This window comes from Peromyscus californicus, unplaced genomic scaffold (assembly GCF_007827085.1).
Source record: "Peromyscus californicus insignis strain IS unplaced genomic scaffold, ASM782708v3 Scaffold_17__1_contigs__length_78620276, whole genome shotgun sequence".
Classification (NCBI taxonomy): domain Eukaryota; kingdom Metazoa; phylum Chordata; class Mammalia; order Rodentia; family Cricetidae; genus Peromyscus; species Peromyscus californicus.
In genome coordinates, this window is record NW_026294469.1 from 10879719 (window position 1) to 10900000 (window position 20282).

The following is a 20282-nucleotide window of genomic DNA, read 5'->3' on the forward strand; positions in this document are numbered from 1 at the left end:
CTTCTGACTTCCTCAGGCACCAGACACACATGCAGTATGCATACATTCATGTGGGCAAAACACTCATACACATAAAATACAGTGACCTAAAAACCAGGTTTTTAAAAAACTAAGTTGAAGAATGATCAAGGAAGACATCTGATGTCCTCCTCTGGTCTACACCTCCCCCCCCCCCAAAAAAAACACATACACCTACCTCATGCATGCTTGTACACACATGAATACACACAAACATACACATGCACATACACACACACAAATATGGTTTTGAGTTTATTTTTGGTTTTCACTTTTTTCCCTCCCACTAATTCTCATGCTCACTCAGGCTTATGAGCTCTGGTCATTTTAATTATCCTCTGTCTGGGCTGTGTTTAATTTCTCAGCCAAATTTCCTCGTTTTTAAAAGTTGTCTGATTCTGAGGAATTGCAGGTTCCTGTGGTGGGTTCTGAGGCTGCCCTTGACTGCCGCCTGCTTTACACTGTTGGATTGTCAGAGTAACGGTGGTAAAAGCAGTTACTCCATTTTGCCAATGAGAAAACTGACGTGTCACGACTCAAAGACACGTGCTGTTAGTGAATGGGAAAGCTGAGGACCCCAATGAGGGTCATCTGGCTCCAATTTCAAGTCCTATGTAAGTATTCATAGTATGTGAATTAGAGAGAGAGGGGCGGTAGAGAGAGACAGCAAAGGAGCGAGGGAGGAGGGGGGAAACAGACAAAGAGAATGAATTAACCTCTCCACTGGATCACATCTGACCCACCAGTCAATTAAAAGGCTGAAGGGAAAGACTTAGGGGGAGAGGTCTCCAGATATCTAGGGATCCAAGACACAGTTCATCCTGAGTAATAAAATCAAAATAAATCGGGTTCTGGACTGGCACCAGCAGTGCGGGCCGAGCATGCCTGAAAGGATATTTTATGCTCAGAACTGTTGTTAAACACAGTAATGAGATACTCAACCTGCCATTTACCTCAGTCACCTGGCTTAGACCCTGGCATTTCCTCACAGCCAGGTAATGAGTAGCCCTGGGCCTGCTCTGCCTCATGAGCGGCGGCGCTGCAGTGAACAGGGTCAGAGAGAGGTTGCCCGTGTAAAGGGAGAGGAGGTGGGGAGAAGCCATAAACCCAGGCTCTCTGAGGAGAGATGATTAACCTGCCTCGACTGCACGCCTGTGGGTGGTGGAAGAAGCAGAGGCGCTCATCTCCTCAAGCTCTTTGCTCCTGAGGGGGACCCCATGTCACCTGTCACACATCCACCTTCACAGGGAGCATGGCTGTGCTTCCAGAAGAAATGCATGTGACCCTGAAAATCACACGAAGTGAAGTGAATTCCTCGAAGAATTAGTTGTAGCATCATCTATTCATTGGAGCACACCTGATGTCTTTTCTGTGTTCTAAAGTACACTGAACCTTGAGAAATTCCTGCAGGAAGGTCCTAGACAGATACGCAGCACATCATACCTTGTACGTCACCACCCAAGGCATGGGATGAGCACAGGTAGAGCACCAGGCTGCAGCTCAGCAGGTTCTCCTGAACCTGGACAGTCTGTAGTACACTGCACCAAAGTGAATGACTTACTATACATATGGATATTGACTCTGTTAGAGCTTGCAAGCAGAATTATGTTTGACTTTATTAGCCTCTAAAATACTTGAAAAGTTGTCCCAAATAACAGAAACTACCATGTTGCATAGCAAAATACACCACACACTCAGCTTTCTTCATTTTCACTCTCGTATTTCAATATGATTGAAATTCATGTATTTATTTTTACTTTGTGTGTGTGTGCATGTACATGTTATGTACATGCATCAGGGTATATGTTAGATTTTGGATGTGTTGGATGGCTTGTGGGACAGTGAGATGGATCACTGTGAATTAAAGGATTGGTTAGAAGAGTTATTAATGCCCTAGCCAGCCAGACAGAAGGCATCAGCATGGTGGGGTCTCCAAGGAGAGTTCAGACCCCATCAGAGACAGACAGAACAGCGAGATCTCTAAAGTGAACCAGGCAGGGCCCATGTGGCACAAGTGGAAGTCTCTTCTAGCTCCCTGGGGAGAGGGAGATTTCACAGGAGGAACCTAAAGCCAGGCTATCTGCTTCCCAGACAGAAGGTAGGGAAGTGGGTAGGAACCCAATTGTGGTACCCTTTGATATAAACTCACTTCCCAGGTGAGATGTCACAGCACCAGCAAGTCTGCTACCTGCACAGTCTTGCCGGCAGGCTCCTGTCAGCATCTGTGAGAAGAGGCCTGAGCAGAGGTTGGATTCTGACAGCACATTCTAACAGCGCATTGCAAGGGCAACTTCTGAGAGTGGGTTCTCATCTTCTACCTTGCTGCCTCGGGCTCTCTCTCGCCGTGGCTACTACTGCACTGCATCCTGCAGCAGGCTAACTGGCCCTCAGGCCTCGGGAAAATCCTCCTTTCTTTGTCTTCTATCTTGTAAGAGTGTTGGGATTGCGGATGTGTTCTATCACAGCTGGATTGTTGATGAGTCCTAGAGATTGAACGCAGACTTGCACGGCCAATGCTTCCCAGCTGAGCCAGCTCTTGGGTTTAACTGAAAATTTTTCAACAGAGCAATAGTTTGAAGCATATAAAGTTGAAATCATCATTTCCCATCTTAGACCAGGAAAAACAATACTTTTTTGTTGTTGTTATTGATGCTGAGCATTGAATTCAGGGGTGTGTACATGCTAGGCAAGAACCCTGTTGACCCTGTTGAGCTGACACGATGCTGAAGCGCCTACAGCTGTCTTTACTTAGACAACATCGTTGATAGAAATGATGAAGGAAAACTAGGGTCCTTCCTTGGGGTTCTTAGTTTCACTAACAAAAGAATGGAAGAATTGACCCAAACAGACGCTCAAGGACAATTTTATTCGAGTTCCAAAGCTGCACTTGCACAGCAGCAAGCCGTGCATCAGAGGATGGAGACGGGAGGAACAAAGGGAAAAAGCCATGTGGTCAGACATGTGGTGAACAAGCCACCACACGGTGGGGAGGGAGCCTTGAGAGAGTCATGAAACCCAAAGCATCAGGGAAAAAAAGGCAGAGAAAAAGAAAAGGAGAAGTTGTGCCTTTGACTCAAGCCTCAGGAAGATGAGAAGACCCAGCCAAACCTCAAACCTCATGGTGGCTGGTGGGGACTCTGTGGGGAGGGTGTGACCAGGAATGCTGGGAGGAAAAGTGTAGAGTCTCATTGTCTTGGTTGGGTTTTTATTGCTGTGAAGAGACACCATGACCGCAGCAACTCTTATAAAGCAAACATTTAATTGGGGTGGCTCGCTTACAGTTTCAGAGGTTCCGTCCATTATCATCATGAAGGGGAGCATGGCAGCGTGCAGGCAGATGTGCTGGAGCTGAGAGTGCTACATCTTACAGGCAACAGGAAGTCGACCAACAGTCACACTGAGGGAAGCTTGAGCAAAAGAGACCTCAAAGCCCACCCCCTACAGTGACACACTTCCTCTAACAAAGCCACACCTCCTGATAGTGCCACTCCCTTTGGGGGGCCCTTTTCTTTCAAACCACCATGCTCATTAAAAGAAAATTTTTTCTGCCTACTCCTTGGTGTGGCTTAAGGTGAGGCTGCTTCCTAGTGATCCCTTGGCCCAGTTAAAGTCCTAGCCCAAGTGGAATGTTAGGTCTCCACCCAGGCTAGAGATTCCCCACTCTCTGGACCAGAAGTTTTTCTTAATGGTCTTTATTGCTACTTTAACAGAAATAGGGCCCTTGAGCTCATATGTTCATCTAGAGTAGTCATCTTACCTGGAAAATAAAGAGTTGGTGACCAGGTGACCTCATGGTTATTTCCAGACCAATATTACAGTAGTTAGTGAGTGAGTACTTCCCAAAATAAAACATTTAAATAGATATCTGTTCCAATCCCTAAGTCCATAAAGCCTATCCCAGGAAGAACACGAGTCTATTTTCTCTTCAGAGGTAAAAGTCTCTCTTAATCTATTACCTGTCATTTTGCCAAGAATAACAAGAAAGATGAAACTTGGTCTACTGGTCTCAGGCTTGGCAGTTGCTAAGTAACAAATAGTGTGTGCAAAGTCAGTGAGAGGGCGTTCAGGACTGCAGAGGGAGTAGCCCACTGGGCAAAGCAGGGCATCAGGAATTGAGGATGAAGACATTGAGACGTCGCTCCTGACAGCATGTTTGCCTAGCATGCGCTAAGTCTTGAGCAACACACACACACACACACACACACACACGCACACGCACATGCACACGCACAAAGGGATTGAGGCAGAAAGGAAAGGAGAGAAGGGCTCTCTAGAAACCCCTAGGCATAGAGGCCCCAGTATTTGTCAGAGATAAGCAATGGTCTTTACATTGGCACAGCTGGGGCCTGCTTGCTCTCTCTGCAGCTTTAGCATGTATTTCTCTTTTCATGATAATTGCTGCCCTGGGTGATTCCCACATACTCTTGTGGCTGTCCCCTGTTGTAGAATATTGTTTTAAGGTGTATTGCTTTTGTTTATGTTGCATTTGTTTAACTCTGTGAAGCTGTGTTACTGTGCCTGTGTAAAACACCTGATGATCTAATGAAGAATTGAATGGCCAATAGCAAGGCAGGAGAAAGGATGGGATGGGCTGACAGGTAGAGAGAATATATAGGAGAAATCTGGGAGGAAAAATGAAGTAGCCAGAGAAGGAGGAGGACTCCAGGGGTCAGCCACCCAGCTACACAGCCAGCCATGGAGTAAGAGTAAGATTTACAGAAGTAAGAGAATGGGAGAAGCCCAGAGGCAAAAGGTAGATGGGATAATATAAGTTAAGGAAAACTGGCAAGAAACAAGCCAAGCTAAGGCCAGGTATTTATAATTAAGAATAAGCCGGGCGGTGGTGGCGCACGCCTTTAATCCCAGCACTCGGGAGGCAGAGCCAGGCGGATCTCTGTGAGTTCGAGGCCAGCCTGGGCTACCAAGTGAGTTCCAGGAAAGGCGCAAAGCTACACAGAGAAACCCTGTCTCGAAAAACCAAAAAAAAAAAAAAAAAAAAAAAGAATAAGCCTCCATGTGTGAATTTATTTGGGAGGTCGGTGGTGGACCCCCCAAAAGAGAAAAAAACAAGCCTCCACAGTCCCCTGTGTCAGGCAAGGATACATGGTGTGACTGGGAAGTTTTCTGCTTTCTAAATGCCCCCTTTTGCTAAAAGTGAGAGTCTGGGTTCAGTTAGGTGGACTGCCTAACACTTCAAATAAGAGGTGAATTCTTTATCATGTGAAATAAGAGTGTCAAGCAGATTTTTATCTCAAACGTAAATTCCTGTGAGGATCCAATGCTGGGATGGATTAGTGATCTGGCATGGGTCAAAGAGGGGCAGGAGCCAGAATATAGCCCAGATATTCACTGCCCATGATTTAAAATGACTTGGTTGGGGACCTCAGGATGGCTCACAGACAAAGGCCTGTTGCCAAGCCTAATGATCTGCATGTGATCTCCAGGACTCATACAGTGGAAGGAAAGAACCTTCTCCTACAAGCTGTTCCCTGACTTCCACATGCAAACCCTGTGGGTGTGCATGACCACACACACACACACACACACACACACACACACACACACACACACACACATTAATTAATTAATTAACAGTGGATTTAATGGTGAAATTCCAGGGCATCATTCTGTAATGGAAGCATTAGCAAGCATTGAAAGAACATCTTCCTTCAGATGAGGTGCTCTTCTTACAGGCTAAAGACAGTGAAAGGAATTATCACCAAAAATATTAAATTTCCAAGAAGTTTTAGCCAAACAGTAGGAATGAAAAGAATTATGTGATATAAACATTGTCATAATTAGGGTTTTATTGCTGTGATGAGACACATGACCACAGCAACTCTTTTTTTTCACCATAAAACTTTATTCTTCAATTATTTATTTATTTATTTTTATTGATTCTTTGTGGATTTCACATCATGTATTCTGATCCCACTTATCTCTCTGTCTGCTTGAATTTTCCCTCTGCCCTGGCAACCTCCCCCCCCACAATCAAAACCAAATTTGAGAGAAAAACCAAACGAAACAAAGAAACAAAACAACAAAAACAAAAAAAGAATCATGTCATGGAAGCTATAGTGTGGCCCATTAAGTCACACCACAGCAACTCATAAAGGAAAACATTTAATTGGGACTGGCTTACAGTTCAGATGATTTAGTCCATTATTGTCATAGTGGAAAGTATGTTGGCACGCAGGCAGCTAAGACTTCTACATCTGGATCCACAGGCAGCAGGAAGAGACAGTGAGCCACTAGGCCTGGCTTGAGCTTCTGAAATGTCAAAGTCCCCCTCAGTGACACACTTCCTCCAACAAGGCCACACCTACTCCAACAAGGCCACACCCCCTAATGGTGCCACTCCTTATGGGCCTATGGGAGCCATTCTTATTCAAACTACCATAAACATTAACAAAGCAGTAAAAGACATCCTTATTTTTAGAGGACATGCTGTCTGCAGTGGCATCAGTGAGAATGTCCCCCATAGGCTCAGCTATTTAAACACTTGGTCCCCAGTTGGTGATGCTGTTGGGGAGGTTTAGGAAGAGTGGCCTTGCTGGAGGAGGTGTGTCTCTGGGGGCAGGCTTTGAGTGTTTATAGTCTTGCTCCACTTCCTGTTAATTGTCTCTGTTGCCTAGTTCCTGGAAAGGATGTGAGCTCCCAGCTCCTTCCACCTGCCACCATGCCTGCTGCTGGCTGCTATACTCCCGTCATGACGGACTCGAACCCTCTGGAACCATAAGCTCAAATAAACCCTTCCTCTGTAAGTTACTTTGGTCATGGGGTTTTATCACAGCAACAGAAAAGTAACTAACACACTGTCACCCCAGAAGTCTTGAGCAACAGATGTGGGGGAGTGCCCCTGCCAGCAGGGCTTCAACGGAACTCAACCACCCTAAGGACAGAATGATAGGGACAGGAGACACAAAAGGAATACACCAAGACAAGATTCTGATCAAGGTGCAACTTTATTTTTCTCCAGGAGGGTTTATATAGTTCCTGCAGGGTGGGGGGAGCAAGAAGCTGTTATCTGCATAGGGTGGGGCAAGCTAACAGGATGTTTGTATAGGATGTTTATGCAGGATGTTGACAGGGTGAAAAGGTCAAGGGCTCTGACTCAATGTCCTGAGGCTAGGCAACCTGACCGTAAGATGTTCTAGTTCCCTGTCTTATGAGGGTCTGTATTTTCCCACTAACTAGAGATTCTGTCCTTGTCTCTGACAGGGGAGGCACACATCTATGAGTGGGGGGTGGTGTTGCTCACATGAGTGTAGAGGCAAGGGTGTCATTCTTCAGGAACCATCCAGCTGTTTCGTTTTGTTTCGTTTTTGAGATGGAATCTCTCATGGACCCGGACCTTGCCAATCAGGCCAGGCTAAGCAGCCAGCAAGCTCCAGGGATCTGTCTGTCTCCACTTCCCCATGGTTGGGATCACAAGCAGAAGCCACCATACTCAGCTTTTCTCCATAGGCTCTGGTAGTCAAACCAGGTCCTTACATTTGCAAGACAAGCACTGAGCTGTGTCCCCAGCCCTATGGCTCCCTCAAATTCTAAGAACTACCAACAGTTAGACTGAGTAGCAGGTTATTTGTTTTAATGCCAGTTCCTAAAATGTTAGAAATTGATAGTTAGGACTTCCAGGATCAGCGTGACTAAGTTGGGATGTCCCCCTGCTACTTTATGGAAATCAAAGAAAATCAGAAAGGAAAATAAAGTCCACAAACTATTTTTAGCAAAACTAAAAGACAGATGTATAATGTGGACTCTGAGACATAGAGTTTTCTCAGCAAAGCCTGACCAGGCTGGAGAAGAGAAATGGGATGCTAGCATGTGCAACAAGAACACATTCCTCAAGGATGAGGACCCCTTATTGCATCAAAATCTATAGCCCTTGTTAGCAGCAAGTACAAGGAATGGATGCAGAAGAGGGAGAGGAGCGTGGGAGCAGCAGGAGTCTTCCCAAAGCAAGTGTGATTCAAGGATGCTGTATAGTCAATGGAGCAGATGAGCCATCTTTGAAGGAATCCAAATCACCCTCTGTACTTTCCAGAACTGTCCCCAGGATCCCTACAGACTCCAAAATCTACACTCAAGCCCTTATATAAATTAGCATATGCCATAGTTTGGGTTGCTATTGCTGTGATGAAACACCGTGACCAAAAAGCAAGTTGGGGAGGAAAGTGTTTATTTGGCTTACACTTCCATATCACTGTTTCATTAAAGGAAATCAGGGCAGGAACCTAGAGGTTCAATCACCTGAATGAATAAAAGAAATAAAAAAGGAAAGACATGGCTGCTCATAGGTATGGTGGAGAGCATAGCCAAGGGCAGAGACATCTGGGGGAGTCCAGAGCAGACATGGTCAAACTGAACTGGACCATGTGAGAAGAGGTGGGAGGGGAGAGGAACCACTAACCAAAGCGGGTGGTGTGGGCTAAGAGACTATGGGAGACTCCAGAGTGAGCCAGGCCATGTAAGGAGAAGGGGGAGGGGCGAGAAGCCTCCAACCAAGACAGGCAGCCTGGGCCAAGAGAGTAGAGGGTAGGCAACAAGGGGGATGCTGGGAGAACCTGGTGGCCAGGTCTACTTTGATATGTTAAATAAACACCTTGACCCTTTGTCCCAGACCTAACTGGCAGGAACTGATGCAGAGGCCATAGAGGAGTGCTGCTTACTGGCTTGCTCCCCATGGTTTGTTCAGCCCACTTTCTTAAAGAACTCAGGACCACCAGCCCAGGGATGGTACCACCCACAACAGGCTGAGACCTCTCACACCACTGATTAAGAAAATGCCCTACAAGTCTACCAACAACCCAATCTTATGGAGACATTTTCTTGATTGAGGTTCCCTCTATGATTTAGCTTGTGTCAAGCTGACATAAAACTGTCCACCACAACAGAATATTTGTGCCTGTCCTGTGTGCATGCTCCTGTAACCTCTAAGTCCTGTCTAGGCTAGTTCCAACACCTAATGAAATGTAAGCGCTGCTTAAGAAGTGGCTATCCTCCATTTTTTTAAAGAAAGCATTGACTCCATGGCTCAGAAGTTGTCAGATGTTCAGAATTGCCATAAATTCCAGTGGCAGTCAGTCTCCTACTGTGCCTATACAACCATCTGCATGTATCTGGGAAGATGGTGCCTGGGCCAGCTCTTTGGGACCACCAGAGGCCAACCCTGACTCCATGGTGAGGGGATGTCTGAAAAGGCGGAAGCCGTCTGAGGGACAGTGGCTCTGACACTGTACCCCTTTCTCCTCTCCAGTCCCAGGCAGCAGCCACTATCAGGGAGGGTGCTGCTCACTGCGGAAAGGTTCCATCTTCTCACCCTCCTCCCAGGCCTTATAACCAATGCCTGAAGAAAAATACAGACTTTGGGCTTTTGATAACAAAGGGGGCTATTGCTCAAATTTCTAAAGGTCTTATTATGAAAAACCCAGAGCCTGATATTAGAGTATATGCTGAAAGATCAGAGAGACAAAGGAACAAGCCACCTCTTACCTCTAGGATTCCTCAGCTTGAAAAACCTGTAGTTCTTGTCTTCTAATGCCTTATATACCTTTCTCTGCCCAGCCATCACTTCCTGGGATTAAAGGCTTGTGTGCTTTCCAAACAAAGGCATGAGATCTCAAGTGCTGAGATTAAAGGCATGTGTTTCCTAACTGCTTGGATTAAAGGTTTGTGCCACCATTGTCTGGCTCTGTTTCTCTCCTAGAATGAGTCAATCTCATGTAGTCTAGGGTGGCTTTGATTAATGCTAGGACTAAAGATGTGTGCCACCACTGGCTGGTCTCTTTGTTTAATCTAGTGGCTTGTTCTGTCCTCTGATCTTCAGGCAAAGTTTATTAGGGTACACAATATATCACCACATTTCCCCTTTTTTGTCTAAAATAATAAAAAAAGTTATAACTAATATAAGAAAACTATATATAATAAGTACAATAACTATATGTAATATATACAGTCAAGAATTACATTAACAATGTCCAGTCCATTAACATTTGACAGATTCAGAGAAAATACTCCATATTTTATCCTATTTTGGTGAGTCCAAAGTGTTGTACCTAATTCACTTTCTATTGTAACTTGTATTACCAACCTAAAACTGTCTTTTGATGTCTTTCAAACTTATCCACTTTACACCTCTTTAGTGAGTTTCTTTTCTGAATTTGTTAACAAGGAAAACTATAATTATAACTATCTAATGTTCAACTCCATCAGAAATCCAAGAAGGAAATAATAGTACCTAAGCAGAAAGTGTAAACAAGTGACTTTCAAAAACTGTGAGAAATGACAGAAACAGCAGGCTGCCTGGACAGTCACCAAGGTTCCTCTACAACATTGGGGCATCCATCTACAGCCTATAGGCTTAGCATACCTGACAGACTCATCTGTGGAGCAGGATTTTCTAAAGGGCCTTCCTACCTTGCCTTGGCAAGGTTTGACAGTTCTTTCTTTTGTGTCCTGCTTGTTCATTTGGACAGTATAGTGTCAGCAGTTGAGGCAAGGGAACTTTCTTGCCCAATGGCTAACTTTTGCCACAAAGAAAGCAAACTCCATTAGGAGTTTCTTTGATGCCCATCATCTTCTCTAAAGTAGATTGGTGCTACCAGGAGCAGACATGTCTCATAGTCATTAAAAAAAAACAATCTATGTTATTAAAATATCTTAAATGTCATATTCTGTAGATCTCTGAAGTGTTTGAAGATGATCTGTTTACCTAAACTACATCTGTTTGACCTTGAAAACATACCTAACCTGACTCCAAGTTCAATTGTAATGACTAACTAACTTGCATTTCTTCATATCCTAATTAGTTGGTAATAATAACTTTCAAGGACTAGAAATTTGCATTACATCATTAAATGGACTGTATAGGTACAATACTTTGAACAAGATTAGAAGTTTATATACAGTATGTTCTAACAAATTTAATCTCAAATTTGTATCAATATACAAAATTTGTATACAATATACAAAAATACAATCCAATGTAAAACAAAAGTAGATTCATTAATCTATCTTTTATCTTAACATATCTATATTCTCCCCTTTTTTCAGAGTAGATTCAATAATGTACCTTTTATCTTATCATATCTATATCTTCTTTCTTTTCAGAGTAAATTCAATAATCTACCCTTTTATCCTACCATTTCTATATTTTTTCAGAGTAGATTCAATAATCTACCCTATTATCCTATTATTTATGTATCTCATTTTTTCAGAGTAGATTCAATTATCTACCCTTTTATCCTATCATTTCTATATAATACATTTCTATAGCATATACCCTTTTCTTATTTTAGAAAAAGATTGACTATGATCAATAACAATTTTTAACCAACCCCTAAACAAAGACAAACATCCATAATCCATTTTGAGGGAATGTGGGTGTAGTTTTCTAGGCTGCTTCCTCCTGATTGGGGGCACTGGTAATCTTATGGGGACACAAAGAAAATTTAAGATTATGGTCAAGTCCTGACTGGAGTAGTCTGTGAGTCTGTATCATCTCAGCTAGCCATCTTGATATTGTCCTGAGCAGTTTGTAGTCCAAAGATGATCTTTAGGTGGTGTTTGTCAGCTTAATGGCATTATCATTATCCTGATGAAATCATTGTTGTGGAGTCCCATCATCTTTTTGGAGACTTCAAAGGTCACTGTTAGGCATGGTCATGGTTCACTGCAGAAAATCTTTTTCATGGGACATTTTTCTGGATGATTTGTCCTTTTTCTTCAGATGCCTCATTTGTCTAGTGTTCTTCAGATTCCTTAGCTTTTATTCTTCTGAAAGACAAAAACAAAACCCTTTCCCAACCCTAACTTTGGGGAGTTTCCAAATCTGATCTTTATCAATTTTGATTTATAATTTCTCCTTAAATTTTTGTTTTATTTTCTAAAGCTGTTCTATCATCCAGAGCAGTATGGTTTCTTACAATATGCATGAGGTATTTTAATTGCTCTGAGGAGGAGTTTCTTCCACAATGACAGGAAAGGACTGAAGGGAATTTGACATGGGGGCCTGTGAGAGGCCCCTCATGGAGTTCCCGATAGCAAAGGCAAAGGATTACCTAGTCTGTCTCTTGTTGATCTACATTCATTAGTCCAATGTCTGCCTTTACCACACCTTCTGCATAATCCAGAAGGGAGGGTGTTCTGTTGGTATTCCTTGAAAAAACAATATTTCTAGGAATGCCCTGTTTACAGTCCCTTTTTAGGTGACCTTGTTTACTGCAGTTTGAAACATTTGACATTACTATTTTTCTTCAAACCTCTGGAAATCACCTCTCCTATCCAAGCATCATCATAGTCATGAGATTCAATATTAATTGTATCTCGGATCCATTCCTCCAAGGGTGCTAATCTTGCCTTTAATGGCCTAGTTAACTTTTTGCATTGTGTATTAGCATTTTCAAAAGCCAGAGATTCAATTATTATCTGTCTAGCTTCTGAATTTGCTATTATTCTATTCACTGCTGAAGTCAGTCTTTGTAAGAAATCAGTGAAGGCACTGTATAACTTTTGTGAATAACTCCGTTTTCTTTCCTACTTCTTCAATTCTGTCCCAAGCAATCAAGGCTGCCATTCAGCATAAAGCCAGGGTTTGGTCATCATGTGAAGATTGTCTTTGTATATCAGCATAATTACCTTTTCCAAGAAGTTGATCTTGGGAAATTTCCATACCTCTAGCTCTACTTCATTGTTCAATGGTCTTAGCCTCATCCTTCTACCAGGTCCTCCATTGTAATTGTGGACCAGCCTCTAAGACTGATGTAACCAAATATTTTCAGTCTTGAGGATTAATTCTATTACAAGTTGACCATGAGTTTAACATGTGCTTCACAAAAAATTAGTGGATGTCATATGAGACTATTGCTTCTTTGACTCTCCTCAAATCTAACATTTGTACAGGAGTCCAGTCAGCTCTTACACAGCCTTGAGGATATCTCTCACCTGGCAGTTCCTGTAAGATACTGAATAGATTAAGATTGTCTGTTTGAAAGCCTTAGGCTGTTTCTTTGTAACCTTATAATGCAATGCTGAGATTGGTTCACCTTTAAATTCCTCTGTCTGGGTCTGAATAGCTCTATGATCTGTTTTAACAAGCAGGTTTTTCTAAAATTTTTATTTTGGCACTCATATTAACCAACCTTTTTTAGTGATAAAACAAAAATGATCAAACAAATAAAATTTACAACTGACATCACATCTGTCATATCAACATTAATTATCCTCTCATTTAATTGTTCCATTTTCAGACCATTTAATGTATAGTCAAACAGAGGCCAAATGCCTTCCATTTTAAAATTGTTTCCCATTTTTTAATGTGGGGGAAAATTTTCTTTTTATTAATTCCTCCCTTTAAAAAATCCCAATTGACTCACCAAATCTGCTGACAATGACAATTCAGATGACTATTGGCAGCAGCCTGAGGAGGGGACCCAGAGAAAGACAAAGGGAAGAAACTAAAGATCCAGCTGTCTGCACAGTGGAACATGCAAAAGTGGCTAACTCCTGCAGGTTTTGGAGCCAAAACAAAACCTATGGAGGTTGCTGCAAAGAGGCTGCAAAAAAAAAACTTAGCCAGCAGATTAGGGACTCCTGGCCCAGGCAGGGTGGGGAGTCTGACCACGTGTAGCTCTGGCCTGAGTGTTGGTTAAACGGTGCGCTCCTGGCTGGCCGCCGCCTGTGGTGGCCATGCCAACGGAGGAGAGTGCTGGAGGAGAAATCACAGGCCATGGTTAGCTTTTTAGAGCTTTATTGGGAGGGGGGAGAGAGAGAGAGAGGGGAGAGAGAGAGAGAGAGAGAGAGAGAGAGAGAGAGAGAGAGAGAGAGGAGAGAGAGAGAGAGAGAGAGAGATGAAAGAGAAAGAGGAGGTCCAGACAGAAGGAAGAAGCAGAAAGGAAAGAGAGGGACGCACAGAGGGCCCACCTGCTTTTTAGGCTGGGACACCGTCCCAGGCTGATGACGTAAAATTAAGGACAGAAACCTTACATCCCAGACTTTCACTTATTATAAAAAAGCAGGTAGATGGGAATAGGGTCATTGTTCCTCTCAAAAACTGCTTCCAGCTGACAATTGGACGTCGGTTGGCTCTTGGGGGAGTCTTCCGAGGTAGACAGGCATTGTGGGATGCTGTCTGTCATCCGTTTGCTCTGGAGACATGTATCCCTCTCGGCTGTGGCTGGGAACTTTCTGTTTGACAAGATGTTGATGATCTCTGGACTCCGGTTCTGTGGTGGTCCTGTACCATTAGCTGAACAGTGAGTTAGAACAGGGAACTGGGAAGAGAAAAGCTTGTGGTACATGAGAATTTATTTTTTGGAATTAGGGACAAGGCAAAGATCAGGGCCCTGTCTGTATGCACGTGAGAATGAGTGGGTAGAGTTAAGGTGAGTTAGGGTGAGTCGTAGAAACTGCCCAAGCCTGCCCACTTGAGCCTGCCCACTGCCAGCAGAAGTCAGACAGAAAAGGTTGCACGTGGCAGACACAGAAGTGAAGAAGGAGAAGGGTTTAGAACTTTAGCAGAAAGCTTGGAGATAAAGTAACTCTTATTTGCCCGTTTGCTGGCAGAAGTTCCTGCGACGCTGTTATGTGGCCAGGTTTACGCTGTTATGTGGCCAGGTTTACTCTGTGCCCGCCCCATCTGCCAATGTAGGTGGTAAATGTATCGTATCCGCCCCTTTGTCTCATGGCTGTAGCCGAGAAAAAAACAAAAAATTAAAATAACAAACCGGGATCAGACTCCAATCTCAGGTGTCCCCGAGAGTGAAGAGAGATCTAAGAATCAGCTCAAGTTTGCCATCCTCTTCGTCAAGGGATGGAAAGGGCTGCAGCTGCACTGCAGTTGGTCCACCCAGTAGACCTGAGACAGTATTGACCCCCTCGTCAGGAGTGAAAATGTGCCTGCCATTGCCAGTACAGCCCGAGGACAACCCCCAGAGTGTCCGTCGCAAAGAATATAGCTCAGACTACAGCCGTGAGAACGGCGGACTCACTGCGAAGAATCAGAAGAATCATGGTGGTGGCAGTAGTGGAAACTGTGTGGGGGTCCAGCGGAGGTGAGGGATGTGCGTGCGCTTGCGGTCTCACGGTCTCGCTGCATGGGGGAGGAGGTGGCAAGCGGCAGCAGTCAGCAGGTCCTCGGTGGTCTGTCCCGGGTTTCGGCACCAATGTTGGTTAAATCAGCGCTGCTGCTCCTTGTGGCTGGCCGCAGCCCGCACCAGCCATGCTGGTGGAGGAGAGTGCTGGAGGAGAGTCACAAGCCATAGTTACCTTTTTAGAGCTTTATTGTGGGGGGGAGAGGGAGAGAGGGAGAGAAGGAGAGAGAGAGAGAGAGAGAGAGAGAGAGAGAGAGAGAGAGAGAGAGAGAGAGAGAGAGACTGGAAAGAGAAGGAGGAAGTCCAGACCGAAGGAAGGAGCGGAAAGGAAAGAGAGGGACGCATAGAGGGCACACCCGCTTTTTAACTGGGACGTAATTAAGGACAGAATCCTTACACTGAGCCTGTGGCTTTTTTGTGAATTTGTGCTCCAAAATTTGGATGCCAGATATTGCTCAAATTTCTAAAGGTATTATTATAAAAAACCTGAAGCCTGGTATTGGAGTATATGCTGAAAGATCAGAGAGACAAAGGAACAAGCCACCTCTTACCTCTAGGATTCCTCAGCCTGAAAAGCCTCTAGTTCCTGCCTTCTCATGCCTTATATACCTTTCTCTGCTCAGCCATCACTTCCTGGGATTAAAGGCATGTGTGTTTCCCAAACAAAGGCGTGAGATCTCAAGTACTGAGATTAAAGGCATGTGATTCCCAAGTACTGGGATTAAAGGTTTGTGCCACCACTGTCTGGCTCTGTTTCTCTCCCCAACTGAGTCAATCTCATGTAGTCCAGGGTGGCTTTGAACTCACAGAGATCCAGATGGATCTCTTCCTCCCAAATGCTAGGAATAAAGATGTGTGCCACCACTGGCTGGCCTCTATGTTTAATCTAGTGGTTTATTCTGTTCTCTGATCTTCAAGCAAAGTTTATTAGAGTACATTTTAATATATCATCACAGGAGGCTCTTTGTGAAGGTTTAGCACAGTATCACCAAGATATATTCTGTTCGTTGACTTTGTTTTGTGTTGCTGGAGAGAAATTATTTCCTACTTTTTTGTGTGTGGTGCACCTGCTAAGGAGAACAATGTTTGACCAATGAACTACATCCTACATTTTTTTAAAGCTCCAATTAAAGATGGAGAATATCTCCCACAGGCTCAGATATTTTAACACTTCATCCCCAGTTGGTGGACTTATTTGGGGAGGTTTAGGGGGAGTGACCTTACTAGAGGAGGCTCTGCTGAGCCTTCTGACTACCACGAATGGGAGGGAAGTAAGACAGTGGGCAGAAAAGGTAGAGATGACACATCTTACTCAACAGGAATAGGAAGGAGAAAAGAGATGGTAAGAAAGGGAGATTCACCTTTTTGGCAAGCTACTCCAGGTCCAATTTTCAGGCTGAAGAGTACAAGACATCTCTCCACAAGCATGAGGGCACCATGGAGCTAGTTATTCCCTTCACCTTATTCAGTTTAAATATGGAATGTTCCTCACAGGCTCCTGTCTTTCTGCACTTGGTCCTCAGGTAGTGACACTGGTTTTGAAGGCTGTGGAACCTTTAGGAGGTAGGATCTAGCTGGAGAAAATGAGTGACAGAAGCCAGGGCCTTGAGGTGTGTAGCCCAGCCCTATTTCTACCCTAGAACTTTGCTCCTGCGTGCTGAAGAGGTATACCCAGCCACCTTACACTTCAGCTGGTGCAGTTGGGTACCACTCTCCCATCATGCTTTCCCCACCTTGATGGACTCTAGTCTCTCAATCTGGAGTTAAAACAAACCTTTATTCCTTTCAATTGTTTCTTACGGGGTCGTAGGAACCAACAGTAAGAAACCTAGCAGATGAACCTGAAACACCACCCCTGACTCCTCACATCTGAGGAGAATGCCTATGTGTCCAGACCTTGATGTGTGTCACTGGAAGGAGGAAAGAGGTACCAAGATGAGCAGTGAGTAATTGGGGATGGAGAGTGGGCAAGGACAAATGGCAGGGTTTCATCGTGGGTGACATGAGAAAACCCAGGACATACAATTTAACCTGCCAAAAACATTTCAGAAGACATAGCATCCAGGACAAGAGCCAGTGAGGACCCAAGATGATTGTACACACTCACATAATCTCCTTGAAAACCTTCCCCAATATCAAATCAATCCGAGAAAGGGAGGGAAGACATTTGAAGTTGGACCAGTTACCTGAATAAGATTGTGTGAACTGTTAAGAATAATGTGTGTGTGTGCGTGTGCGTGTGCGTGTGCATGTGCGTGTGTGTGTGTGTGCGCGCATCCCTGCTGGAGTCAGTCATGGGATATCTGGAAAGGTTGTGCTTGCTTGCATATCCGAGCAATAGTTTGTAAATGAATTTCCTACACAGAAACTAAGCCAGGGGGAGAAGTCTGTGTTTCTGTCTGAACTCTAGCAGGAGGAGCGCTGTGACCTTAGTCACAAGTAAGTGGGTGGGGTTGAAGGCATATACCTTCCATGGTTTACTTTCTACGATTACACATAACACATGTACACAGGTTTTGAAAGGCTATGTAGTGAATTGGTCAAACCAAGCAACATTGATTGGTTCTGGGGAATAAAAATATCTATGGAATGTGGCATCATATCTCATGAAAAAAGTCAATATACAGAGGATATTACAAAGCACAGTGTCTGACATTTTTAACGTGGCAGTCATGCTGGAAGACGTCTCCTCTCAGGCTGAGCTTGACGGCTGCTCTGCCCTCTAGAGGCTGCCTGGAGAAGCACACGAGGTGACATGGACCTCAACCCTTGTCCACCAGCCCCTTGTCAGTCTCCAGTCCCTAGGGAGGCACCTGCCCATCACCCTGCGGCAGCCTGCCTGTTAAAACAGCCCAGACGCTGTTCAGTCACTAATGAAGCACCTATATTTCCTTGTCACTCAACTGTAGTCAAACATACAAAGTTGGGGAATGATTACTCATCCGCATTTCATGAGTTAGCCCTTGGCCCACCTGTTTGAATGACTTAGAGCTAGTGACAATGAGCCGTAAACCCTGGTACACTGTGGACTGCGAAGGACTTTGTACCCTCCAGTTCTGCATGCAGGCCACAGGTGAGTTATGAAACAGGAAGAATGTTCTTAACTATGTGACTTCTTGAAATGTAAGTAAAGACTAGAATTTAACAACACGACTGTCACATTTCCACCATCACACAACCATTGCTGGCATTTTTCAAGTTTACTTCCAACCAGAACGCACCACATATAGGTGTGAAATCTGCAGAGAACACATTTAATTGTGAAAATAAATCAAGGCTAACTGCCTTTCTGAGGAGGAAAAAAATAAGATGTTTCAGGTCCTCCTATTTAAGAAATAAGAAATTATCACATATTATTGATAATTTAAAAACTATGAAACATTTTAATAATGTTGGCAGGGTGGCAGGCAAAATAGTACAAAATTGACTAAATGCAAAAAAACTTTTAAGTCTGTGCAAACATTTAAGCCTTCTATAAGTTGGTTTAATATTATTTTGATTGACGCTAAATTCCTAGTAGATTGTCATGTAATACAGTATTTTGATAATAGGCCAGAGGAGGAGGAAGCCACCTATTTGTGTTTATTGTAAGTAGCTTTAATGTTCATCACTGAGGAGTATTGAGTAGCTAGAAATGGATAGATTAACTCCAACGGTTTTTATTAATCGGGTTAAAGGCACCTCTGATTTTCTTGAATATAACCCCCTTGGCACGTGTCTTCTGAGCAAACATTAATTGTGCTTTCCAGGCTGCTTCCTCCTGGATGCTCTGTCTCTATGAGTTCACAGCACGGAAGAGTCCTTTCCTGATTTTGCATCCACCTGCATGCAGGTGACCAGATCTTAATCTCTAACTGCCCAGCTCCAGGCTTGCTGAATCTTTCCATGGGACTGTTCCCTGGGTACATCAAACTTGGTTTGTCTAAAAGTGAGCTCACCATCATCCCCCTAAAACTGTTCCTTTGCTGGGGTTCGTTATCACCCTCTTATTCCACCAGGAAGCAAGAAACATCCTGGGCTATTCTCTCTCTCTGCCCTCAGGTGTAATTTTACTGCCTACGCCGTATAAAAGTCTCCTGTTTTAGACCAGGTTCTAGGTAGCTCTTTCCCACACTGGTCCAATCACCATCTAGTTACTCTGCCTATCCCCAATCTTTCCCATTCTACTTTCATCCACAGTGCAACCAAGATGACGGATTGAGCACTCAAATCAAGAAAGAAACTAGAGGTTTAGATAGAGTCACTTGAACTATGAAAACACATGAAACTGAATTACCCTATGTTTTGAAGTTTAAATGTGTGTGTGCATATATATATATATGGATGGGTTTGTAATCTGTAAATAGATGATTAAAAGATTAACTCAGACAGATGCCTGACACATAAATGTGGGTTGACATGGGTGTCTAACTCAGGAGTTCAGCTCTTCCAATATCCTACTGACAATAAGGTTTCCCATTTATAATGCCTGAGATACTCAATTCTGTGAGAATAGCCACTCTCCAAAGGGAATAGCGCCCCTTACAGTTGACACCAGGGTAATGCTGGCTAGATGGACCCTCTCTGGGCTGGAATTGCCCCGGCCATTCTAGTCTATTACCATTTCCTCCTCCCACCCAGGACAATCGGAATCTTGACACTTGCCCCCTTGACACTTAAAGGACTCCTGTCTGAGTCTCTGACCACTTGGGCCTCTTTAACTGTTTAGTGCCCCCCTTCATATTTCATGGACTCTAAAGAGCTTGCTGCTGCTGCTGCTGCTGCTGCTGCTGCAACCTCAAACAGAATCTGAGTGGGTTGGATAGGACTGAGGTCAGGAAGATGGGAGTCAGCCTCACCTGGATTAATTTCTTTGCAGAAACACTGCTGAAAGGGAGTAGTAGCCATCTTGAGAGACGCTGCCCCCCTCCCCGCCCCTCCCCTAAAGGTATTTGCTGACCAGCAGTTTTAGAACTGACCAGAAGTCGAACTCACACGAAGATAAGGCCGAAACAATAAATCTATATATCCTAGACTTGGTAAACCAGGATATGGGGAGTAATGGACTCAACTGACCAGAAAATGAACTTATGGGAAAATAGGACTGGAACAGTAAATCTGAATGTATCTATCCTGGGTTCAGCAAAAGCAGGACATAGGAAGTAAAAATGTATGTCTCTGTAGAGCCCCTGA